The sequence below is a fragment of the Callorhinus ursinus genome, unplaced genomic scaffold (assembly GCF_003265705.2).
Source record: "Callorhinus ursinus isolate GAN/ISIS: 27379988/994484 unplaced genomic scaffold, GSC_fseal_2.0 scaffold37, whole genome shotgun sequence".
Classification (NCBI taxonomy): domain Eukaryota; kingdom Metazoa; phylum Chordata; class Mammalia; order Carnivora; family Otariidae; genus Callorhinus; species Callorhinus ursinus.
The window spans coordinates 9,871,303-9,877,321 of record NW_027397099.1 but is presented as its reverse complement, the minus strand read 5'-3'; positions in this window follow the sequence as shown (position 1 = coordinate 9,877,321).

The window sequence follows — 6,019 nt, the reverse complement described above, 5'->3', positions numbered from 1 at the left end:
TCTTTCTTTCTTTCTTTCTTTTCTTTCTTTTCTTTCTTTTTCTTTTTCTTTCTTTCTTTCTTTTTCTTTTTCTCTTTCTTTCTTTTTCTTTCTTTCTTTCTTTTCTTTTTTCTTTTCTTCCTTTCTTTCTTTCTTCTTTCTCTTCCTTCCTTCCTTCTTTCCTTCCTTTCTCATTTTACTCACTCCCTTGATTGTAATTCCTCATCGCTCCCAACTGAAGTACCTGTACTCAAGGCCTTACTGCAGTGTCTTTTAGGAAAACACTAACTAACTAAAATGGGACATTCCCCTTCCCCCTTATTCCTTTACTTCATAATAGTGTTGTACCTATTCAAAGATCTAATTTAATATTTTATCATTGACTCACTTGTTTATTTCCCCTATAAAAAATGGAATCTCTTTAAATACCAGAAGAATTTATTTGGCATTCTAATTTTAATATCATTGCAATCAGTAAAAGATTATCAAATGAATGAATAAAAAACACGGAGATGGAAATCAATGAATTGTTCTATGGCTTACTGAGTATTTCTGTGACCAAAGTAGCAATAATTCAGCTGACAATAGCAGATGGTAATTTCCATATCCTCTGAGGACATAAACCCTGGCTCACCACAGGCCTGATTTCAAGGAGCCGAGCCGTCCTCTCTACTAAAAAGTAAACTAAAGTAGACAATACTAGATCATTACAATAGTATAAACATTTGGCAATGTCAGGTCAGTTCAAGCAAGTATATTGAGAAGAGAACAGCTTAGAGTAAGAATTTCAGGGGCATTGGGAAAGTTTGTGAAAATAAGATAAGATGACTTTGGGTGCCAATTTTTCTACTCTATTTGGAGGCTCTTCCTTCCATCTGAAATAGTTGTTCAACAAGTTGAAACTGACAATAGACAAAATATTTTACTGCTATGTGTCAGGCAGCATGATGCATTTCATGCCTGAATAAATGCAAAATGAAATTTTAGCTCAAGGAGATGGTATAGCAAATGGTTCTTCACAGAGCAAGGAGTAAGGAATATGTGTCCCATGGAGAAACTCATGGTGACAGTATGTCTGATTTATATTTTAATTGCCAGAATAAAATCAAATATCCCTAAATTCAGGCATGCTAATGAACAAGAAGCCGAACTAGCATTTTCTCTGCCTATTGAATTGTCTAATGTTAGCTGAGAGGAGCAAATAGAGAATCGTAGATCCAAATATTACCCCAAGGTGTTATAAGCACTGTAACTTGCAGATTAACATTGAATGGCCTTTTATAAGAACCTTTTGAAATGATACTGAATCTTCAGCAACATGGTTTCCTCACAAAGACATGTTACAAAGATTTGTTAAAATTGTCTACTGAATTTCATTAAATTGGGACATACTATAAAGTAAATCTGACTTTTAAGCCATGTTTTTAAAACTGGCTTGGACAAACAGTTTCCTATTTACCATAAGAATTTATTTATTTATTTTTTTACCCCCTCCCCTTTTTTAAAAAAATATGTTTACTATATTTTTTAAACTATTTTATTTTATTTTTTTTAAAGATTTTATTTATTTATTCATGAGAGACAGAGGGAGAGAGAGAGAGGAAGAGAGAGAGAGAAGCAGAGGGAGAAGCAGGCTCCCAAGGAGCAGGGAACCCGATGCGGGACTCGATCCCAGGACCCTGGGATCATGACCTGAGCCAAAGGCAGACGCTTAACCATCTGAGCCACCCAGGTGCCCTGTTTACTATATTTTATTAAAGAAAATTTATTTTTACTTTTATTAATTGTCAATATAAGTATTATTCTTAGCTAATGCTTTTATTTCACAAAACAAGTTTGCTTTACTAAAATGAGTCAATATGGTTCCAACTTAAAAAAAAACAAACACCTTAATATATTAGTACATCTATGTGGTCTAGTGGGGAAAATACACAGTCTTGAAATTGTAACAACAGCTCAAACGTTCTCTTTGCAAAAATTCTATTTACTAGAGAATTTGGTGTTACTGTTCTAGTAGACGTGTTGTTGAGAAGGGGAAAGGTATGTTTTGAATATCATTCACTTATTCCATAATGTTGACTCTGTAAGTATTTAATGTATGTTTACTCAGGAGGTTCTCCAAAATCAGATTATTGGTATTTTTCTCCAAAAAGACTTTCTTGAATTATGCAGGTTTAGGGAAGTGACAGAGAAAGATGAAAGAGCAGCTGTCTGTCTACTCATATACACACATCCAAGCTGGGCCCTGGGGGGGCAATGGGAGTGTACTTGGGTATCTAAGTATGATAAGCTGAGGGTGTGATAGATCAGAGAAACAAAAAGTAATGCATATTTTTTTAACTCAGATCTTAAGTTTTTACTTTAAAATTCATATATCGCTACTTAAGAATTCTCTAGTGACTCAAAAGAAGACATGGTAGAGTCTAGAATTATCACATATGAGTATGTATACATGTGTAGTATGTCAAGCACTATACTAGACACTACAGTATAAGAGTAATATGTTCCTTCTCCTCTTGGTGTTTATATCATAATGTTCATATAATAATGAGTGAGGTGTGAACTGACAAAAACAGAAAAATATATACATGTGCATAAAAATTCAGGTAATGCTAAGTACTATAAGCAAAATCTAGCAATCTAATTTTTAGAATGACTGGAATTTGGGAGGCTGACAAGTGGGGCAAGAACATATCTGTAGGCTATCCAGGTATACCAGTAGTCTTTTATTTATATATATACTTAATAAAAATTATATATATTTAAAATGTACAACATGATGATTTGATATAATAATTGAAATGATTACTGAAGTCAAGCTAATTAGCATATCATGTCATACCGTTTGTGGTGAGAGCAACTGAAATCTACTCTCTTAATGTATTTCCATTATTCAATATAATATTATCAACTATATTTATCATGACTGTACATTAGATCTTTAGACACTCATACTATGTAAGTGCAACTTTGTACCCTTTGACCAATCCCAACCCATCCACCCCAAAACTCCTGGTAAACATTGTCCTGCTCTGCTCTTTTGAGTTCAACTTTTTTTTCTTTATTCCATATAAAAGTGAGATCATACAGTATTTGTCTTTCTGTGTCTGGCTTATTTTGCTTAGCAAAATGTCCTCCAGGTTTACCCATGTTTTAAAAATGGCAGGATTTCCTTCCTTCTCATGGCTGAATAATATTCCATTCTCTTTTGATGGACACTTGATTCATTCCACATTTTGGCTGTTGCAAATAATGCTGCAATAAACATGGGAATGCAGGTATCTCTTTGAGATACTGATATTATCTACTTTTCATATATAAACAGAAGGGGTTTTCTGAATCATATGGTAGTTCTATTTTCAATTTCTTGAGGAATCTCCATAACTCCATATGTTTTCCATAGTGGTTGCACCAATTTACATTTTCACCAATGACATATAAAGGTTCCCTTTTTTCCACATCCTGACACTTTTTATATTTTGTCCTTTTGATAATAGCTATTATAACGGCTGTGAGGTGATAGCACATTATGGTTTGATTTGCATTTCTCTGATGATAGTGAAGTACCCCTTATCAGATGTATGGTTTACAAATAAATTCTTCCATTTCTTAGGCTCTCTCTTTACCCTGTTGGGTCTCCTTGGCTGTGCAGAAGCTTTTTATTTTGACGCAATCCCATTTCTCTATGTTTACTTTTGTTGCCTATACTTTTAGGTCATATCCAAGAAATCACTGCCCATAGCAATGTCAAGGTTTCCTATGTTTTTCTTCTAATCTAATAGCTTTATGGTCTTACATTTTTTTACAGTCTTAAATATAAATCTAATATATTTTGAGTTGACTTTTGTATATAGAGTAAGATAATGGGCCTAATTTCATTATTTGGCATGTGGAAAATAGTTTTGCTATCAAACCACTGTACATTTTATATATATTGTATTTACATGTACATATATATGTAGTTAGTTGCATACATGCACATAATTCTACATAATTGTTATATAATACTGATGTTATGTAATACTTTTATAATTAGAAAAGTACTTGTTTCTCTAGTAACATTTTTGTCTTATCCATTTTGTCTCATATTAGAATAGGCACTCATAATTTCTTACTGTTGCCAACAGAATGATGTGACTTTTTCTTTCATTTTACTTTCTACTTGTGTCTTTGAGTCAAATGGATGTTTCCAGTAGATGGCATGTAGTAGAATCTTGTTTGTTTGTTTTAGTCAAGTCTAGGAACACTTTGGGTAGTTTATTCCATTAATATTTGAGGTAATTATTGATAGAGTTTTTTTATAGAGCTTTTAAGTTATCTTTTTATTTATATTTCTGTTTCTCATCAACTGTTGTTCCTTATTGTAGCTGATATTTGGTGTCATGTCCTTACACTGATATTTCTTTTATCCCATCCACCAGTTTAGTGTGATTATTGAGAAATATATTATAATTATATGTGTGACATAGATCCTAGAATATTGTTTTGTAAATATGATTTTATATAATTGATGTATAAATCAGTTAAGAGAAGAAAGGACAAAAAATATTCATAGAAATGATCTTTTACAATTACATAATCATCTTTACTAGTGCATGTTTTTTTTTGTTTCTTTTCTTTTGTGGATTTAAATTACCGTCTGGGTACATCTGTTTTCATCTGAAACAACTTTCTTTGGTATATCTTGTAAACTGGGTTTGATAGTAACACCATCTCTCAGTTTTTCTTTACTATGAACTGTCTATGTTTTCATTTGCATTCCAAAGGATAGTTTTGCTGGGTATAAAAGTCTTAGTTGTTGTTTTTTCTTATTTCTTATAGCATTTTGAATATGTCATATCACTGCTTCCTGGCCTCTCTTTGGTTTGCTGGAAAGCAAGCTCATAAGTTTTTCAGACTCCCACTATATGTAATGAACTGATATTACCTTGCTGATTTTAAGATTTTCTCTTAGTCTTTGTCTTACTGTTGTTTGGATTACATAATTTCTATCAATCAATATTTAAGTTTGCAAATCATTTCTTCTGCCAGTTAAGATCCATTTGAACCCTCTTTAGGATATTTTTCCATTGCAGGTGATGTAATTTTACATTTTATTACAGAAATCTCAGCCTGCCATTTCTTAAATAGAACCTTATCATATGAATAAAGGATAGGTGAAGAAGGAGCCCCTGGCCTCTTGGCTGCACTCATCTGAAATTTAGCCTATAAAATATGAAGCTGGGAGGAATAAGAAATTCTGGTGGACTCTTACTTCCAGCAATTCTGGGAACTGGGTGAGGAAACCTCACCTTTTAGAAACACAACCGGCAGATGAGCTTCTATAATCTTGAGTTGGGAAGAAGATGAGTAAGGCAGTGGGTCATGGCTCCACTTTCATCAGCTTTTACTGTTCTCATTTAGATTTAGCAGATTTTCTTGAATAAATGTTACTTCATTTGCTATAATGCTAGCTCAAAATTAACATACTTTATATGTTTATTTTTGGTAATTTTCACCAGTTTCATTGTTTTCCAGAGGGTCAGATTCATGGAGTTTCTTACCTAGCCATCCTGGAAGTTGACTCAAAATAGTTCTCTTTCCTTATTCATATTTGCTGTCTGCTTATGTTTATTTTTCTATTTTTAAATTTTTTTTTAAAAGATTTTATTTATTTGACAGAGAGAGAGAGAGCACAAGCAGGGGGAGCAGTGGAGGGAAAGGGAGAAGCAGTCTCCCTCCTGAGCAGTGAGCCAGACATGGGGCTTAATCCCAGGACCCCACGATCATGACCTGAGCCAAAGGTAGATACTTAACCAACTAAGTCACCCGGGCACCCCTCTGCTTATGTTTATATAGCCCAGCATCCATCAGATGGTTAAGAACTGCATTTGTAAATAAATAAATAAATAAATAAATAAATAAAATTTCAAGTGAATAATGCTGAAGGATTCCAATATGTTGGCTAACATTAAATATTTTTGAAGTTGACTGGCCTCACAGACAAGGTTATAGATATATTGTAGACATATAAATATAGGTATATAATATAAATTATAGA